Raw genomic sequence first — 19781 nt, forward strand, 5'->3', positions numbered from 1 at the left:
CAACAGATAACAAGGATGTAGTGCTTCTTGGTATAATAAAGAATGGACTGTGGGGAAGACCCTGGTAATTGCACCCAGTGCTAGGATAGATCAATTGATCTAAGGCAGTGAATAAATTATCCTTGCCCGGCACGCGTTCTGTAAAGTCGGAGAGCGCGCGCCCAGGACCAGAGAGAAGCGCCAGAAAACCTGAGAGACCGCGGGGCAGTGCTGGTCTGTCGGGAACGAGGGGGGCGCCCCCGCACAGCGGGAGCAGGTTGAGAGAGGTGAGGAAGCCGTCTCACGACAGCGGGGGCATTTGGAGGTAAGGAGGGGCCGCGCTGTGAGCGCCGCGATCCACGCATCCTTACAGTACCCCCCCTCCGTCGGCCTCAGGATGATCCTCCCATGGTTTGAACGGAAACTTTTTGGAAACGTTTGAGAAGCCCAGGTGTGTGAATGTCTTTAAGAGATACCCATGATCTCTCTTCGGGTCCAAAGCCCTTCCAATGGACCAAGAATTGAACCTTACCTCTCGAGAGGCGGGAATCCAGTATGGCTTGGACTGGGTCTGGTCTCAGAGTGTGGTCCGGAAAGAGAGGACTGTAAATGAATGGTTTGAGAAGAGATGTGTGAAAAACATTAGGAATTCTCATGCTTTGAGGTAATTGAAGAAGGAAGGCCACCGGGTTTATTTGCTCCATGATAGGAAATGGCCCCAGAAACCTAGGTGCCAATTTAGGGGAAGGGGTTTTGAGGTGGATATTTTTAGTAGACAACCAAACCTTGTCCCCTGGTTTGTAGTTGGTTGCAGGTCGGCGACGGTGGTCAGTCTGGATTTAAGAAGTCAAGGAGGCCTTTTTAAGTGCCGATTGAATTCTAGCCCAAGAGTCCTGTAGGAGGGAGATGTGTTCATCCACAGCTGGAACTCCAGAGGAGATATTGGAAATAGCGAGCCGGGTGAAATCCGTAATTAATAAAGAAAGGTGTCTCACGAGTGGATTAATTCCTGGAGGAATTAAAGGCATACTCAGCCCAGGGAAGTAATTCTGCCCAGTCATACTGGGAGTCAGAGACAAAGCACCTTAAATACTTCTCGAGAGATTGATTAACCCTCCTCCTTGATTAACCATCCTCCTTCAAGCATGCAACCGTTATACAATTACTCAAAAACAGCAAGCTTGACCCTACCTGTCTTAACTATCGACCTGTCTCCCTTCTGCCTTTTGCCTCCAAACTCCTTGAACGTCATGTATTCTCTCGATTGCTCCACTTTCTCAACACCTATTCTCTTCTAGACCCTCTACAATCTGGCTTCCGCACTGCTCACTCTACTGAAACAGCCCTCACTAAAATAACCGATGACCTCCATGCTGCCAAAGACAGAGATCATTACATTCTGCTCATATTACTCAACCTCTCTGCCACATTTGACACCGTGGACCACCCTCTTCTCCACATTCTCCATACTCTTGGTATTCAGAACAAAGCTCTATCCTGGATCTCCTCTTACCACTCCTATCGTACTTTCAGTGTCTCTTTTGCCAACACCTCCTCCTCCTCTATCGATCTCTCTGTGGGGGTACCCCATGGCTCTGTCCTGGGACCCCTTCTCTTTTCTTTTTACACACTCTTCAGGTAACCTAATCACATCTTTTGGGTTTAAATATCACCTCTATGCTGACGACACACAAATTTACCTTTCAACCCCTGACCTTACACCTGCTATACAGACCAAAGTTTCTGAATGTCTCTCTGGAATATCATCCTGGATGGCTATCCGCCGACTGAAACTTAACATGGCAAAAACAGAGCTCCTTATACTTCCTCCCAAACCTGGCCCTACTACCTCCTTCCACAATACTGTTGGAAATACGATCATTCACCCAGTAGCCCAAGCACGCTGCCTATGGGTCACACTCGATTCCTCTCTCACATACTCCTCTCACATTCAAAACGTTTCTAAAACTTGTCGCTTTTTCCTCCGCAATATCACAAAGATACGCCCTTTCCTCTGTTACTCGACTGCTAAAACTCTGACTCAGGCCCTCATTCTCTCCCGTCTCGATTACTGCAACCTCCTGCTGTCCGGCCTTCCTGCCTCTCACCTGTCTCGCCTACAATCTATCCTAAACGCTGCTGCCAGAATCACTCTACTCTTTCCTAAATCTGTCTCCGCGTCCCCCTTCTGAAATCCCTCTCCTGGCTTCCGATCAAATCCCGCATCTCACACTCAATTCTCCTCCTCACTTTTAAAGCTTTACACTCTTCTGCCCCTCCTTACATCTCAGCCCTAATTTCTCGCTATCAACCACCCCGACTCTTGCGTTCTTCTCAAGGATGTCTTCTTTCTACCCCCTTTGTATCTAAAGCCCTCTCCCGCCTTAAACCTTTCTCACTGACTGCCCCGCACCTCTGGAATGCCCTTCCCCTCAATACCCGACTAGCACCCTCTCTATCCACCTTTAAGACCCACCTTAAGACACATTTGCTTAAAGAAGCATATGAATAGCACTGGATAATCCTGGACACATGATACATAAAGCTTGGCCCCCTGCAGACGCACTTACTAGAATTCCCTCCTACTGTCTCTATATGTTCCCCTACCTACCAATTAGATTGTAAGCTCCTCGGAACAGGGACTCCTCTTCCTTAATGTTACTTTTATGTCTGAAGCATTTATTCCCATGACCTGTTATTTATATTATTTGTTATTTATATGATTACAACATGTATTACTACTGTGAAGCGCTATGTACATTTATGGCGCTATATAAATAAAGACATACAATACAATAAACATTTGAACTCTGATGTTTTTTCATGCAGTCTCATGTACATTTATGGCGCTATATAAATAAAGACATACAATACAATAAACATTTGAACTCTGATGTTTTTTCATGTAGTCTCATGTACGACAAAAACACTTTCAAAGTATGTCAGGATGGCCGAGCGGTCTAAGGCGCTGCGTTCAGGTCGCAGTCTCCTCTGGAGGCGTGGGTTCGAATCCCACTTCTGACAACTGTTTTTGTTCTTTGCACAATGTTATTTTCAAATTGCATTTCCATTTCAGAACTGATATATGTAGCTGCCATTAAATAATAAAAACTTTTACATAGCGCTGGCTTTGTATTCAGCGCTATACATATAATTTTCCAGGCATGGTCTATGAGTTTACTATCTATTTTTTGGTGTCTGAAGTACAGGGGAGATAAAGTGAAGTCTTATAATTTTATATGTCGGTCTAAAACTTTTCATTATTTATCTCACATTGTGAAAAGCTTTAATAGCAATGAAGTATCTATCTATCTATCTATCTATCTATCTATCTATCTATCTATCTATCTATCTATCTATCTATCTATCTATCTATCTATCTTTCTATCTTTCTATCTATCTATCTATCTATCTAATCTAATCTAATCTAATACTGCTCCTGTTGTCACCCATGCAAGTACAACCCGGTGTTGCCTAACTTCAGTGATCAGAAACCTTGGTTTGCAGAATATAATCCTTGGATTCAGAAATCCGTTGGCGGATTGCTGAATTCGTGGATTGGATTCTACAAATCCATCGGTGGATTGTATCCAATGGCGGTTTTTGATGAATCCACGTGGATTAAAACCGCCCAAATCCGTTTGCGGATTTTACACCGCAAAATGGATTTTGGGGGGGAAATGCGAGAAATTCCAGGAAACGGACTTGGCCGGATTCGCCGATCGCTTGTCACAAAGCCGAACGTTTAAATAAATATGCCTTTACCTACCTAAAAAGGAAGATAGCAGATTGATCTTCCACAGATCCCTTTTACCACTGCACACGCAGGCTAATACAACAGATAACAAGGATGTAGTGCTTCTTGGTATAATAAAGAATGGACTGTGGGGAAGACCCTGGTAATTGCACCCAGTGCTAGGATAGATCAATTGATCTAAGGCAGTGAATAAATTATCCTTGCCCGGCACGCGTTCTGTAAAGTCGGAGAGCGCGCGCCCAGGACCAGAGAGAAGCGCCAGAAAACCTGAGAGACTGCGGGGCAGTGCTGGTCTGTCGGGAACGAGGGGGCGCCCCCGCACAGCGGGAGCAGGTTGAGAGAGGTGAGGAAGTCGTCTCACAACAGCGGGGGCATTTGGAGGTAAGGAGGGGCCGCGCTGTGAGCGCCGCGATCCACGCATCCTTACAGTACCCCCCCTCCGTCGGCCTCAGGATGATCCTCCCATGGTTTGAACGGAAACTTTTTGGAAACGTTTGAGAAGCCCAGGTGTGTGAATGTCTTTAAGAGATACCCATGATCTCTCTTCGGGTCCAAAGCCCTTCCAATGGACCAAGAATTGAACCTTACCTCTCGAGAGGCGGGAATCCAGTATGGCTTGGACTGGGTCTGGTCTCAGAGTGTGGTCCGGAAAGAGAGGACTGTAAATGAATGGTTTGAGAAGAGATGTGTGAAAAACATTAGGAATTCTCATGCTTTGAGGTAATTGAAGAAGGAAGGCCACCGGGTTTATTTGCTCCATGATAGGAAATGGCCCCAGAAACCTAGGTGCCAATTTAGGGGAAGGGGTTTTGAGGTGGATATTTTTAGTAGACAACCAAACCTTGTCCCCTGGTTTGTAGTTGGTTGCAGGTCGGCGACGGTGGTCAGTCTGGATTTTAGAAGTCAAGGAGGCCTTTTTAAGTGCCGATTGAATTCTAGCCCAAGAGTCCTGTAGGAGGGAGATGTGTTCATCCACAGCTGGAACTCCAGAGGAGATATTGGAAATAGCGAGCCGGGTGAAATCCGTAATTAATAAAGAAAGGTGTCTCACGAGTGGATTCATTCCTGGAGGAATTAAAGGCATACTCAGCCCAGGGAAGTAATTCTGCCCAGTCATACTGGGAGTCAGAGACAAAGCACCTTAAATACTTCTCGAGAGATTGATTAACCCTCCTCCTTGATTAACCATCCTCCTTCAAGCATGCAACCGTTATACAATTACTCAAAAACAGCAAGCTTGACCCTACCTGTCTTAACTATCGACCTGTCTCCCTTCTGCCTTTTGCCTCCAAACTCCTTGAACGTCATGTATTCTCTCGATTGCTCCACTTTCTCAACACCTATTCTCTTCTAGACCCTCTACAATCTGGCTTCCGCACTGCTCACTCTACTGAAACAGCCCTCACTAAAATAACCGATGACCTCCATGCTGCCAAAGACAGAGATCATTACATTCTGCTCATATTACTCAACCTCTCTGCCACATTTGACACCGTGGACCACCCTCTTCTCCACATTCTCCATACTCTTGGTATTCAGAACAAAGCTCTATCCTGGATCTCCTCTTACCACTCCTATCGTACTTTCAGTGTCTCTTTTGCCAACACCTCCTCCTCCTCTATCGATCTCTCTGTGGGGGTACCCCATGGCTCTGTCCTGGGACCCCTTCTCTTTTCTTTTTACACACTCTTCAGGTAACCTAATCACATCTTTTGGGTTTAAATATCACCTCTATGCTGACGACACACAAATTTACCTTTCAACCCCTGACCTTACACCTGCTATACAGACCAAAGTTTCTGAATGTCTCTCTGGAATATCATCCTGGATGGCTATCCGCCGACTGAAACTTAACATGGCAAAAACAGAGCTCCTTATACTTCCTCCCAAACCTGGCCCTACTACCTCCTTCCACAATACTGTTGGAAATACGATCATTCACCCAGTAGCCCAAGCACGCTGCCTATGGGTCACACTCGATTCCTCTCTCACATACTCCTCTCACATTCAAAACGTTTCTAAAACTTGTCGCTTTTTCCTCCGCAATATCACAAAGATACGCCCTTTCCTCTGTTACTCGACTGCTAAAACTCTGACTCAGGCCCTCATTCTCTCCCGTCTCGATTACTGCAACCTCCTGCTGTCCGGCCTTCCTGTCTCTCACCTGTCTCGCCTACAATCTATCCTAAACGCTGCTGCCAGAATCACTCTACTCTTTCCTAAATCTGTCTCCGCGTCCCCCTTCTGAAATCCCTCTCCTGGCTTCCGATCAAATCCCGCATCTCACACTCAATTCTCCTCCTCACTTTTAAAGCTTTACACTCTTCTGCCCCTCCTTACATCTCAGCCCTAATTTCTCGCTATCAACCACCCCGACTCTTGCGTTCTTCTCAAGGATGTCTTCTTTCTACCCCCTTTGTATCTAAAGCCCTCTCCCGCCTTAAACCTTTCTCACTGACTGCCCCGCACCTCTGGAATGCCCTTCCCCTCAATACCCGACTAGCACCCTCTCTATCCACCTTTAAGACCCACCTTAAGACACATTTGCTTAAAGAAGCATATGAATAGCACTGGATAATCCTGGACACATGATACATAAAGCTTGGCCCCCTGCAGATGCACTTACTAGAATTCCCTCCTACTGTCTCTATATGTTCCCCTACCTACCAATTAGATTGTAAGCTCCTCGGAACAGGGACTCCTCTTCCTTAATGTTACTTTTATGTCTGAAGCATTTATTCCCATGACCTGTTATTTATATTATTTATATGATTACAACATGTATTACTACTGTGAAGCGCTATGTACATTTATGGCGCTATATAAATAAAGACATACAATACAATAAACATTTGAACTCTGATGTTTTTTCATGCAGTCTCATGTACGACAAAAACACTTTCAAAGTATGTCAGGATGGCCGAGCGGTCTAAGGCGCTGCGTTCAGGTCGTAGTCTCCTCTGGAGGCGTGGGTTCAAATCCCACTTCTGACAACTGTTTTTGTTCTTTGCACAATGTTATTTTCAAATTGCATTTCCATTTCAGAACTGATATATGTAGCTGCCATTAAATAATAAAAACTTTTACATAGCGCTGGCTTTGTATTCAGCGCTATACATATAATTTTCCAGGCATGGTCTATGAGTTTACTATCTATTTTTTGGTGTCTGAAGTACAGGGGAGATAAAGTGAAGTCTTATAATTTTATATGTCGGTCTAAAACTTTTCATTATTTATCTCACATTGTGAAAAGCTTTAATAGCAATGAAGTATCTATCTATCTATCTATCTATCTATCTATCTATCTATCTATCTATCTATCTATCTATCTAATCTAATCTAATACTGCTCCTGTTGTCACCCATGCAAGTACAACCCGATGTTGCCTAACTTCAGTGATCAGAAACCTTGGTTTGCAGAATATAATCCTTGGATTCAGAAATCCGTTGGCGGATTGCTGAATTCGTGGATTGGATTCTACAAATCCATCGGTGGATTGTATCCAATGGCGGTTTTTGATGAATCCGCGTGGATTAAAACCGCCCAAATCCGTTTGCGGATTTTACACCGCAAAATGGATTTTGGGGGGGAAATGCGAGAAATTCCAGGAAACGGACTTGGCCGGATTCGCCGATCGCTTGTCACAAAGCCGAACGTTTAAAAAAATATGCCTTTACCTACCTAAAAAGGAAGATAGCAGATTGATCTTCCACAGATCCCTTTTACCACTGCACATGCAGGCTAATACAACAGATAACAAGGATGTAGTGCTTCTTGGTATAATAAAGAATGGACTGTGGGGAAGACCCTGGTAATTGCACCCAGTGCTAGGATAGATCAATTGATCTAAGGCAGTGAATAAATTATCCTTGCCCGGCACGCGTTCTGTAAAGTTTGAGAGCGCGCGCCCAGGACCAGAGAGAAGCGCCAGAAAACCTGAGAGACCGCGGGGCAGTGCTGGTCTGTCGGGAACAAGGGGGCGCCCCCGCACAGCGGGAGCAGGTTGAGAGAGGTGAGGAAGTCGTCTCACGACAGCGGGGGCATTTGGAGGTAAGGAGGGGCCGCGCTGTGAGCGCCGCGATCCACGCATCCTTACAGTACCCCCCCTCCGTCGGCCTCAGGATGATCCTCCCATGGTTTGAACGGAAACTTTTTGGAAACGTTTGAGAAGCCCAGGTGTGTGAATGTCTTTAAGAGATACCCATGATCTCTCTTCGGGTCCAAAGCCCTTCCAATGGACCAAGAATTGAACCTTACCTCTCGAGAGGCGGGAATCCAGTATGGCTTGTACTGGGTCTGGTCTCAGAGTGTGGTCCGGAAAGAGAGGACTGTAAATGAATGGTTTGAGAAGAGATGTGTGAAAAACATTAGGAATTCTCATGCTTTGAGGTAATTGAAGAAGGAAGGCCACCGGGTTTATTTGCTCCATGATAGGAAATGGCCCCAGAAACCTAGGTGCCAATTTAGGGGAAGGGGTTTTGAGGTGGATATTTTTAGTAGACAACCAAACCTTGTCCCCTGGTTTGTAGTTGGTTGCAGGTCGGCGACGGTGGTCAGTCTGGATTTTAGAAGTCAAGGAGGCCTTTTTAAGTGCCGATTGAATTCTAGCCCAAGAGTCCTGTAGGAGGGAGATGTGTTCATCCACAGCTGGAACTCCAGAGGAGATATTGGAAATAGCGAGCCGGGTGAAATCCGTAATTAATAAAGAAAGGTGTCTCACGAGTGGATTCATTCCTGGAGGAATTAAAGGCATACTCAGCCCAGGGAAGTAATTCTGCCCAGTCATACTGGGAGTCAGAGACAAAGCACCTTAAATACTTCTCGAGAGATTGATTAACCCTCCTCCTTGATTAACCATCCTCCTTCAAGCATGCAACCGTTATACAATTACTCAAAAACAGCAAGCTTGACCCTACCTGTCTTAACTATCGACCTGTCTCCCTTCTGCCTTTTGCCTCCAAACTCCTTGAACGTCATGTATTCTCTCGATTGCTCCACTTTCTCAACACCTATTCTCTTCTAGACCCTCTACAATCTGGCTTCCGCACTGCTCACTCTACTGAAACAGCCCTCACTAAAATAACCGATGACCTCCATGCTGCCAAAGACAGAGATCATTACATTCTGCTCATATTACTCAACCTCTCTGCCACATTTGACACCGTGGACCACCCTCTTCTCCACATTCTCCATACTCTTGGTATTCAGAACAAAGCTCTATCCTGGATCTCCTCTTACCACTCCTATCGTACTTTCAGTGTCTCTTTTGCCAACACCTCCTCCTCCTCTATCGATCTCTCTGTGGGGGTACCCCATGGCTCTGTCCTGGGACCCCTTCTCTTTTCTTTTTACACACTCTTCAGGTAACCTAATCACATCTTTTGGGTTTAAATATCACCTCTATGCTGACGACACACAAATTTACCTTTCAACCCCTGACCTTACACCTGCTATACAGACCAAAGTTTCTGAATGTCTCTCTGGAATATCATCCTGGATGGCTATCCGCCGACTGAAACTTCACATGGCAAAAACAGAGCTCCTTATACTTCCTCCCAAACCTGGCCCTACTACCTCCTTCCACAATACTGTTGGAAATACGATCATTCACCCAGTAGCCCAAGCACGCTGCCTATGGGTCACACTCGATTCCTCTCTCACATACTCCTCTCACATTCAAAACGTTTCTAAAACTTGTCGCTTTTTCCTCCGCAATATCACAAAGATACGCCCTTTCCTCTGTTACTCGACTGCTAAAACTCTGACTCAGGCCCTCATTCTCTCCCGTCTCGATTACTGCAACCTCCTGCTGTCCGGCCTTCCTGCCTCTCACCTGTCTCGCCTACAATCTATCCTAAACGCTGCTGCCAGAATCACTCTACTCTTTCCTAAATCTGTCTCCGCGTCCCCCTTCTGAAATCCCTCTCCTGGCTTCCGATCAAATCCCGCATCTCACACTCAATTCTCCTCCTCACTTTTAAAGCTTTACACTCTTCTGCCCCTCCTTACATCTCAGCCCTAATTTCTCGCTATCAACCACCCCGACTCTTGCGTTCTTCTCAAGGATGTCTTCTTTCTACCCCCTTTGTATCTAAAGCCCTCTCCCGCCTTAAACCTTTCTCACTGACTGCCCCGCACCTCTGGAATGCCCTTCCCCTCAATACCCGACTAGCACCCTCTCTATCCACCTTTAAGACCCACCTTAAGACACATTTGCTTAAAGAAGCATATGAATAGCACTGGATAATCCTGGACACATGATACATAAAGCTTGGCCCCCTGCAGACGCACTTACTAGAATTCCCTCCTACTGTCTCTATATGTTCCCCTACCTACCAATTAGATTGTAAGCTCCTCGGAACAGGGACTCCTCTTCCTTAATGTTACTTTTATGTCTGAAGCATTTATTCCCATGACCTGTTATTTATATTATTTGTTATTTATATGATTACAACATGTATTACTACTGTGAAGCGCTATGTACATTTATGGCGCTATATAAATAAAGACATACAATACAATAAACATTTGAACTCTGATGTTTTTTCATGCAGTCTCATGTACGACAAAAACACTTTCAAAGTATGTCAGGATGGCCGAGCGGTCTAAGGCGCTGCGTTCAGGTCGCAGTCTCCTCTGGAGGCGTGGGTTCGAATCCCACTTCTGACAACTGTTTTTGTTCTTTGCACAATGTTATTTTCAAATTGCATTTCCATTTCAGAACTGATATATGTAGCTGCCATTAAATAATAAAAACTTTTACATAGCGCTGGCTTTGTATTCAGCGCTATACATATAATTTTCCAGGCATGGTCTATGAGTTTACTATCTATTTTTTGGTGTCTGAAGTACAGGGGAGATAAAGTGAAGTCTTATAATTTTATATGTCAGTCTAAAACTTTTCATTATTTATCTCACATTGTGAAAAGCTTTAATAGCAATGAAGTATCTATTTATCTATCTATCTATCTATCTATCTATCTAATCTAATCTAATACTGCTCCTGTTGTCACCCATGCAAGTACAACCCGATGTTGCCTAACTTCAGTGATCAGAAACCTTGGTTTGCAGAATATAATCCTTGGATTCAGAAATCCGTTGGCGGATTGCTGAATTCGTGGATTGGATTCTACAAATCCATCGGTGGATTGTATCCAATGGCGGTTTTTGATGAATCCACGTGGATTAAAACCGCCCAAATCCGTTTGCGGATTTTACACCGCAAAATGGATTTTGGGGGGGAAATGCGAGAAATTCCAGGAAACGGACTTGGCCGGATTCGCCGATCGCTTGTCACAAAGCCGAACGTTTAAAAAAATATGCCTTTACCTACCTAAAAAGGAAGATAGCAGATTGATCTTCCACAGATCCCTTTTACCACTGCACACGCAGGCTAATACAACAGATAACAAGGATGTAGTGCTTCTTGGTATAATAAAGAATGGACTGTGGGGAAGACCCTGGTTATTGCACCCAGTGCTAGGATAGATCAATTGATCTAAGGCAGTGAATAAATTATCCTTGCCCGGCACGCGTTCTGTAAAGTCGGAGAGTGCGCGCCCAGGACCAGAGAGAAGCGCCAGAAAACCTGAGAGACCGCGGGGCAGTGCTGGTCTGTCGGGAACGAGGGGGGCGCCCCCGCACAGCGGGAGCAGGTTGAGAGAGGTGAGGAAGCCGTCTCACGACAGCGGGGGCATTTGGAGGTAAGGAGGGGCCGCGCTGTGAGCGCTGCGATCCACGCATCCTTACAGTACCCCCCCTCTGTCGGCCTCAGGATGATCCTCCCATGGTTTGAACGGAAACTTTTTGGAAACGTTTGAGAAGCCCAGGTGTGTGAATGTCTTTAAGAGATACCCATGATCTCTCTTCGGGTCCAAAGCCCTTCCAATGGACCAAGAATTGAACCTTACCTCTCGAGAGGCGGGAATCCAGTATGGCTTGTACTGGGTCTGGTCTCAGAGTGTGGTCCGGAAAGAGAGGACTGTAAATGAATGGTTTGAGAAGAGATGTGTGAAAAACATTAGGAATTCTCATGCTTTGAGGTAATTGAAGAAGGAAGGCCACCGGGTTTATTTGCTCCATGATAGGAAATGGCCCCAGAAACCTAGGTGCCAATTTAGGGGAAGGGGTTTTGAGGTGGATATTTTTAGCAGACAACCAAACCTTGTCCCCTGGTTTGTAGTTGGTTGCAGGTCGGCGACGGTGGTCAGTCTGGATTTTAGAAGTCAAGGAGGCCTTTTTAAGTGCCGATTGAATTCTAGCCCAAGAGTCCTGTAGGAGGGAGATGTGTTCATCCACAGCGGGAACTCCAGAGGAGATATTGGAAATAGCGAGCCGGGTGAAATCCGTAATTAATAAAGAAAGGTGTCTCACGAGTGGATTCATTCCTGGAGGAATTAAAGGCATACTCAGCCCAGGGAAGTAATTCTGCCCAGTCATACTGGGAGTCAGAGACAAAGCACCTTAAATACTTCTCGAGAGATTGATTAACCCTCCTCCTTGATTAACCATCCTCCTTCAAGCATGCAACCGTTATACAATTACTCAAAAACAGCAAGCTTGACCCTACCTGTCTTAACTATCGACCTGTCTCCCTTCTGCCTTTTGCCTCCAAACTCCTTGAACGTCATGTATTCTCTCGATTGCTCCACTTTCTCAACACCTATTCTCTTCTAGACCCTCTACAATCTGGCTTCCGCACTGCTCACTCTACTGAAACAGCCCTCACTAAAATAACCGATGACCTCCATGCTGCCAAAGACAGAGATCATTACATTCTGCTCATATTACTCAACCTCTCTGCCACATTTGACACCGTGGACCACCCTCTTCTCCACATTCTCCATACTCTTGGTATTCAGAACAAAGCTCTATCCTGGATCTCCTCTTACCACTCCTATCATACTTTCAGTGTCTCTTTTGCCAACACCTCCTCCTCCTCTATCGATCTCTCTGTGGGGGTACCCCATGGCTCTGTCCTGGGACCCATTCTCTTTTCTTTTTACACACTCTTCAGGTAACCTAATCACATCTTTTGGGTTTAAATATCACCTCTATGCTGACGACACACAAATTTACCTTTCAACCCCTGACCTTACACCTGCTATACAGACCAAAGTTTCTGAATGTCTCTCTGGAATATCATCCTGGATGGCTATCCGCCGACTGAAACTTAACATGGCAAAAACAGAGCTCCTTATACTTCCTCCCAAACCTGGCCCTACTACCTCCTTCCACAATACTGTTGGAAATACGATCATTCACCCAGTAGCCCAAGCACGCTGCCTATGGGTCACACTCGATTCCTCTCTCACATACTCCTCTCACATTCAAAACGTTTCTAAAACTTATCGCTTTTTCCTCCGCAATATCACAAAGATACGCCCTTTCCTCTGTTACTCGACTGCTAAAACTCTGACTCAGGCCCTCATTCTCTCCCGTCTCGATTACTGCAACCTCCTGCTGTCCGGCCTTCCTGCCTCTCACCTGTCTCGCCTACAATCTATCCTAAACGCTGCTGCCAGAATCACTCTACTCTTTCCTAAATCTGTCTCCGCGTCCCCCTTCTGAAATCCCTCTCCTGGCTTCCGATCAAATCCCGCATCTCACACTCAATTCTCCTCCTCACTTTTAAAGCTTTACACTCTTCTGCCCCTCCTTACATCTCAGCCCTAATTTCTCGCTATCAACCACCCCGACTCTTGCGTTCTTCTCAAGGATGTCTTCTTTCTACCCCCTTTGTATCTAAAGCCCTCTCCCGCCTTAAACCTTTCTCACTGACTGCCCCGCACCTCTGGAATGCCCTTCCCCTCAATACCCGACTAGCACCCTCTCTATCCACCTTTAAGACCCACCTTAAGACACATTTGCTTAAAGAAGCATATGAATAGCACTGGATAATCCTGGACACATGATACATAAAGCTTGGCCCCCTGCAGACGCACTTACTAGAATTCCCTCCTACTGTCTCTATATGTTCCCCTACCTACCAATTAGATTGTAAGCTCCTCGGAACAGGGACTCCTCTTCCTTAATGTTACTTTTATGTCTGAAGCATTTATTCCCATGACCTGTTATTTATATTATTTGTTATTTATATGATTACAACATGTATTACTACTGTGAAGCGCTATGTACATTTATGGCGCTATATAAATAAAGACATACAATACAATAAACATTTGTACTCTTATGTTTTTTCATGCAGTCTCATGTACGACAAAAACAATTTCGAAGTATGTCAGGATGGCCGAGCGGTCTAAGGCGCTGCGTTCAGGTCGCAGTCTCCTCTGGAGGCGTGGGTTCGAATCCCACTTCTGACAACTGTTTTTGTTCTTTGCACAATGTTATTTTCAAATTGCATTTCCATTTCAGAACTGATATATGTAGCTGCCATTAAATAATAAAAACTTTTACATAGCGCTGGCTTTGTATTCAGCGCTATACATATAATTTTCCAGGCATGGTCTATGAGTTTACTATCTATTTTTTGGTGTCTGAAGTACAGGGGAGATAAAGTGAAGTCTTATAATTTTATATGTCGGTCTAAAACTTTTCATTATTTATCTCACATTGTGAAAAGCTTTAATAGCAATGAAGTATCTATTTATCTATCTATCTATCTATCTATCTATCTATCTATCTATCTATCTATCTATCTATCTTTCTTTCTATCTATCTATCTATCTAGCTATCTATCTAATCTAATCTAATACTGCTCCTGTTGTCACCCATGCAAGTACAACCCGATGTTGCCTAACTTCAGTGATCAGAAACCTTGGTTTGCAGAATATAATCCTTGGATTCAGAAATCCGTTGGCGGATTGCTGAATTCGTGGATTGGATTCTACAAATCCATCGGTGGATTGTATCCAATGGCGGTTTTTGATGAATCCGCGTGGATTAAAACCGCCCAAATCCGTTTGCGGATTTTACACCGCAAAATGGATTTTGGGGGGGAAATGCGAGAAATTCCAGGAAACGGACTTGGCCGGATTCGCCGATCGCTTGTCACAAAGCCGAACGTTTAAAAAAATATGCCTTTACCTACCTAAAAAGGAAGATAGCAGATTGATCTTCCACAGATCCCTTTTACCACTGCACACGCAGGCTAATACAACAGATAACAAGGATGTAGTGCTTCTTGGTATAATAAAGAATGGACTGTGGGGAAGACCCTGGTAATTGCACCCAGTGCTAGGATAGATCAATTGATCTAAGGCAGTGAATAAATTATCCTTGCCCGGCACGCGTTCTGTAAAGTCGGAGAGCGCGCGCCCAGGACCAGAGAGAAGCGCCAGAAAACCTGAGAGACCGCGGGGCAGTGCTGGTCTGTCGGGAACGAGGGGGCGCCCCCGCACAGCGGGAGCAGGTTGAGAGAGGTGAGGAAGCCGTCTCACGACAGCGGGGGCATTTGGAGGTAAGGAGGGGCCGCGCTGTGAGCGCCGCGATCCACGCATCCTTACAGTACCCCCCCTCCGTCGGCCTCAGGATGATTCTCCCATGGTTTGAACGGAAACTTTTTGGAAACGTTTGAGAAGCCCAGGTGTGTGAATGTCTTTAAGAGATACCCATGATCTCTCTTCGGGTCCAAAGCCCTTCCAATGGACCAAGAATTGAACCTTACCTCTCGAGAGGCGGGAATCCAGTATGGCTTGGACTGGGTCTGGTCTCAGAGTGTGGTCCGGAAAGAGAGGACTGTAAATGAATGGTTTGAGAAGAGATGTGTGAAAAACATTAGGAATTCTCATGCTTTGAGGTAATTGAAGAAGGAAGGCCACCGGGTTTATTTGCTCCATGATAGAAAATGGCCCCAGAAACCTAGGTGCCAATTTAGGGGAAGGGGTTTTGAGGTGGATATTTTTAGTAGACAACCAAACCTTGTCCCCTGGTTTGTAGTTGGTTGCAGGTCGGCGACGGTGGTCAGTCTGGATTTTAGAAGTCAAGGAGGCCTTTTTAAGTGCCGATTGAATTCTAGCCCAAGAGTCCTGTAGGAGGGAGATGTGTTCATCCACAGCTGGAACTCCAGAGGAGATATTGGAAATAGCGAGCCGGGTGAAATCCGTAATTAATAAAGAAAGGTGTCTCACGAGTGGATTCATTCCTGGAGGAATTAAAGGCATACTCAGCCCAGGGAAGTAATTCTGCCCAGTCATACTGGGAGTCAGAGACAAAGCACCTTAAATACTTCTCGAGAGATTGATTAACCCTCCTCCTTGATTAACCATCCTCCTTCAAGCATGCAACCGTTATACAATTACTCAAAAACAGCAAGCTTGACCCTACCTGTCTTAACTATCGACCTGTCTCCCTTCTGCCTTTTGCCTCCAAACTCCTTGAACGTCATGTATTCTCTCGATTGCTCCACTTTCTCAATACCTATTCTCTTCTAGACCCTCTACAATCTGGCTTCCGCACTGCTCACTCTACTGAAACAGCCCTCACTAAAATAACCGATGACCTCCATGCTGCCAAAGACAGAGATCATTACATTCTGCTCATATTACTCAACCTCTCTGCCACATTTGACACCGTGGACCACCCTCTTCTCCACATTCTCCATACTCTTGGTATTCAGAACAAAGCTCTATCCTGGATCTCCTCTTACCACTCCTATCGTACTTTCAGTGTCTCTTTTGCCAACACCTCCTCCTCCTCTATCGATCTCTCTGTGGGGGTACCCCATGGCTCTGTCCTGGGACCCCTTCTCTTTTCTTTTTACACACTCTTCAGGTAACCTAATCACATCTTTTGGGTTTAAATATCACCTCTATGCTGACGACACACAAATTTACCTTTCAACCCCTGACCTTACACCTGCTATACAGACCAAAGTTTCTGAATGTCTCTCTGGAATATCATCCTGGTTGGCTATCCGCCGACTGAAACTTAACATGGCAAAAACAGAGCTCCTTATACTTCCTCCCAAACCTGGCCCTACTACCTCCTTCCACAATACTGTTGGAAATACGATCATTCACCCAGTAGCCCAAGCACGCTGCCTATGGGTCACACTCGATTCCTCTCTCACATACTCCTCTCACATTCAAAACGTTTCTAAAACTTGTCGCTTTTTCCTCCGCAATATCACAAAGATACGCCCTTTCCTCTGTTACTCGACTGCTAAAACTCTGACTCAGGCCCTCATTCTCTCCCGTCTCGATTACTGCAACCTCCTGCTGTCCGGCCTTCCTGCCTCTCACCTGTCTCGCCTACAATCTATCCTAAACGCTGCTGCCAGAATCACTCTACTCTTTCCTAAATCTGTCTCCGCGTCCCCCTTCTGAAATCCCTCTCCTGGCTTCCGATCAAATCCCGCATCTCACACTCAATTCTCCTCCTCACTTTTAAAGCTTTACACTCTTCTGCCCCTCCTTACATCTCAGCCCTAATTTCTCGCTATCAACCACCCCGACTCTTGCGTTCTTCTCAAGGATGTCTTCTTTCTACCCCCTTTGTATCTAAAGCCCTCTCCCGCCTTAAACCTTTCTCACTGACTGCCCCGCACCTCTGGAATGCCCTTCCCCTCAATACCCGACTAGCACCCTCTCTATCCACCTTTAAGACCCACCTTAAGACACATTTGCTTAAAGAAGCATATGAATAGCACTGGATAATCCTGGACACATGATACATAAAGCTTGGCCCCCTGCAGACGCACTTACTAGAATTCCCTCCTACTGTCTCTATATGTTCCCCTACCTACCAATTAGATTGTAAGCTCCTCGGAACAGGGACTCCTCTTCCTTAATGTTACTTTTATGTCTGAAGCATTTATTCCCATGACCTGTTATTTATATTATTTGTTATTTATATGATTACAACATGTATTACTACTGTGAAGCGCTATGTACATTTATGGCGCTATATAAATAAAGACATACAATACAATAAACATTTGAACTCTGATGTTTTTTCATGCAGTCTCATGTACGACAAAAACACTTTCAAAGTATGTCAGGATGGCCGAGCGGTCTAAGGCGCTGCGTTCAGGTCGCAGTCTCCTCTGGAGGCGTGGGTTCGAATCCCACTTCTGACAACTGTTTTTGTTCTTTGCACAATGTTATTTTCAAATTGCATTTCCATTTCAGAACTGATATATGTAGCTGCCATTAAATAATAAAAACTTTTACATAGCGCTGGCTTTGTATTCAGCGCTATACATATAATTTTCCAGGCATGGTCTATGAGTTTACTATCTATTTTTTGGTGTCTGAAGTACAGGGGAGATAAAGTGAAGTCTTATAATTTTATATGTCGGTCTAAAACTTTTCATTATTTATCTCACATTGTGAAAAGCTTTAATAGCAATGAAGTATCTATTTATCTATCTATCTATCTATCTATCTATCTATCTATCTATCTTTCTATCTTTCTATCTATCTAATCTAATCTAATCTAATACTGCTCCTGTTGTCACCCATGCAAGTACAACCCGGTGTTGCCTAACTTCAGTGATCAGAAACCTTGGTTTGCAGAATATAATCCTTGGATTCAGAAATCCGTTGGCGGATTGCTGAATTCGTGGATTGGATTCTACAAATCCATCGGTGGATTGTATCCAATGGCGGTTTTTGATGAATCCGCGTGGATTAAAACCGCCCAAATCCGTTTGACGATTTTACACCGCAAAATGGATTTTGGGGGGGAAATGCGAGAAATTCCAGGAAACGGACTTGGCCGGATTCGCCGATCGCTTGTCACAAAGCCGAACGTTTAAAAAAATATGCCTTTACCTACCTAAAAAGGAAGATAGCAGATTGATCTTCCACAGATCCCTTTTACCACTGCACACGCAGGCTAATACAACAGATAACAAGGATGTAGTGCTTCTTGGTATAATAAAGAATGGACTGTGGGGAAGACCCTGGTAATTGCACCCAGTGCTAGGATAGATCAATTGATCTAAGGCAGTGAATAAATTATCCTTGCCCGGCACGCGTTCTGTAAAGTCGGAGAGCGCGCGCCCAGGACCAGAGAGAAGCGCCAGAAAACCTGAGAGACCGCGGGGCAGTGCTGGTCTGTCGGGAACGAGGGGGCGCCCCCGCACAGCGGGAGCAGGTTGAGAGAGGTGAGGAAGCCGTCTCACGACAGCGGGGGCATTTGGAGGTAAGGAGGGGCCGCGCTGTGAGCGCCGCGATCCACGCATCCTTACAGTACCCCCCCTCCGTCGGCCTCAGGATGATTCTCCCATGGTTTGAACGGAAACTTTTTGGAAACGTTTGAGAAGCCCAGGTGTGTGAATGTCTTTAAGAGATACCCATGATCTCTCTTCGGGTCCAAAGCCCTTCCAATGGACCAAGAATTGAACCTTACCTCTCGAGAGGCGGGAATCCAGTATGGCTTGGACTGGGTCTGGTCTCAGAGTGTGGTCCGGAAAGAGAGGACTGTAAATGAATGGTTTGAGAAGAGATGTGTGAAAAACATTAGGAATTCTCATGCTTTGAGGTAATTGAAGAAGGTAGGCCACCGGGTTTATTTGCTCCATGATAGGAAATGGCCCCAGAAACCTAGGTGCCAATTTAGGGGAAGGGGTTTTGAGGTGGATATTTTTAGTAGACAACCAAACCTTGTCCCCTGGTTTGTAGTTGGTTGCAGGTCGGCGACGGTGGTCAGTCTGGATTTTAGAAGTCAAGGAGGCCTTTTTAAGTGCCGATTGAATTCTAGCCCAAGAGTCCTGTAGGAGGGAGATGTGTTCATCCACAGCTGGAACTCCAGAGGAGATATTGGAAATAGCGAGCCGGGTGAAATCCGTAATTAATAAAGAAAGGTGTCTCACGAGTGGATTCATTCCTGGAGGAATTAAAGGCATACTCAGCCCAGGGAAGTAATTCTGCCCAGTCATACTGGGAGTCAGAGACAAAGCACCTTAAATACTTCTCGAGAGATTGATTAACCCTCCTCCTTGATTAACCATCCTCCTTCAAGCATGCAACCGTTATACAATTACTCAAAAACAGCAAGCTTGACCCTACCTGTCTTAACTATCGACCTGTCTCCCTTCTGCCTTTTGCCTCCAAACTCCTTGAACGTCATGTATTCTCTC

At 45.3% G+C, this 19781-nt stretch overlaps 5 non-coding genes across 5 annotated transcripts; all 5 read left to right on the top strand.

The window, feature by feature from the left end:
* The first annotated feature begins 2920 nt into the window (after nucleotides 1-2920).
* TRNAL-CAG (transfer RNA leucine (anticodon CAG)) lies at nucleotides 2921-3003 on the top strand. Its single transcript has one exon. It is a non-coding gene; the product is annotated as a tRNA-Leu (tRNA).
* Nucleotides 3004-6646: 3643 nt separating this feature from the next.
* On the top strand, nucleotides 6647-6729 carry TRNAL-CAG (transfer RNA leucine (anticodon CAG)). The gene has a single exon. It is a non-coding gene; the product is annotated as a tRNA-Leu (tRNA).
* A 3593-nt stretch (nucleotides 6730-10322) lies between these two features.
* On the top strand, nucleotides 10323-10405 carry TRNAL-CAG (transfer RNA leucine (anticodon CAG)). The gene has a single exon. It is a non-coding gene; the product is annotated as a tRNA-Leu (tRNA).
* Nucleotides 10406-13975: 3570 nt separating this feature from the next.
* Nucleotides 13976-14058, top strand: TRNAL-CAG (transfer RNA leucine (anticodon CAG)). The gene has a single exon. It is a non-coding gene; the product is annotated as a tRNA-Leu (tRNA).
* Nucleotides 14059-17691: 3633 nt separating this feature from the next.
* On the top strand, nucleotides 17692-17774 carry TRNAL-CAG (transfer RNA leucine (anticodon CAG)). Its single transcript has one exon. It is a non-coding gene; the product is annotated as a tRNA-Leu (tRNA).
* Nucleotides 17775-19781: the final 2007 nt, after the last annotated feature.

The sequence above is a fragment of the Ascaphus truei genome, unplaced genomic scaffold (assembly GCF_040206685.1).
Source record: "Ascaphus truei isolate aAscTru1 unplaced genomic scaffold, aAscTru1.hap1 HAP1_SCAFFOLD_802, whole genome shotgun sequence".
NCBI lineage: Eukaryota > Metazoa > Chordata > Amphibia > Anura > Ascaphidae > Ascaphus > Ascaphus truei.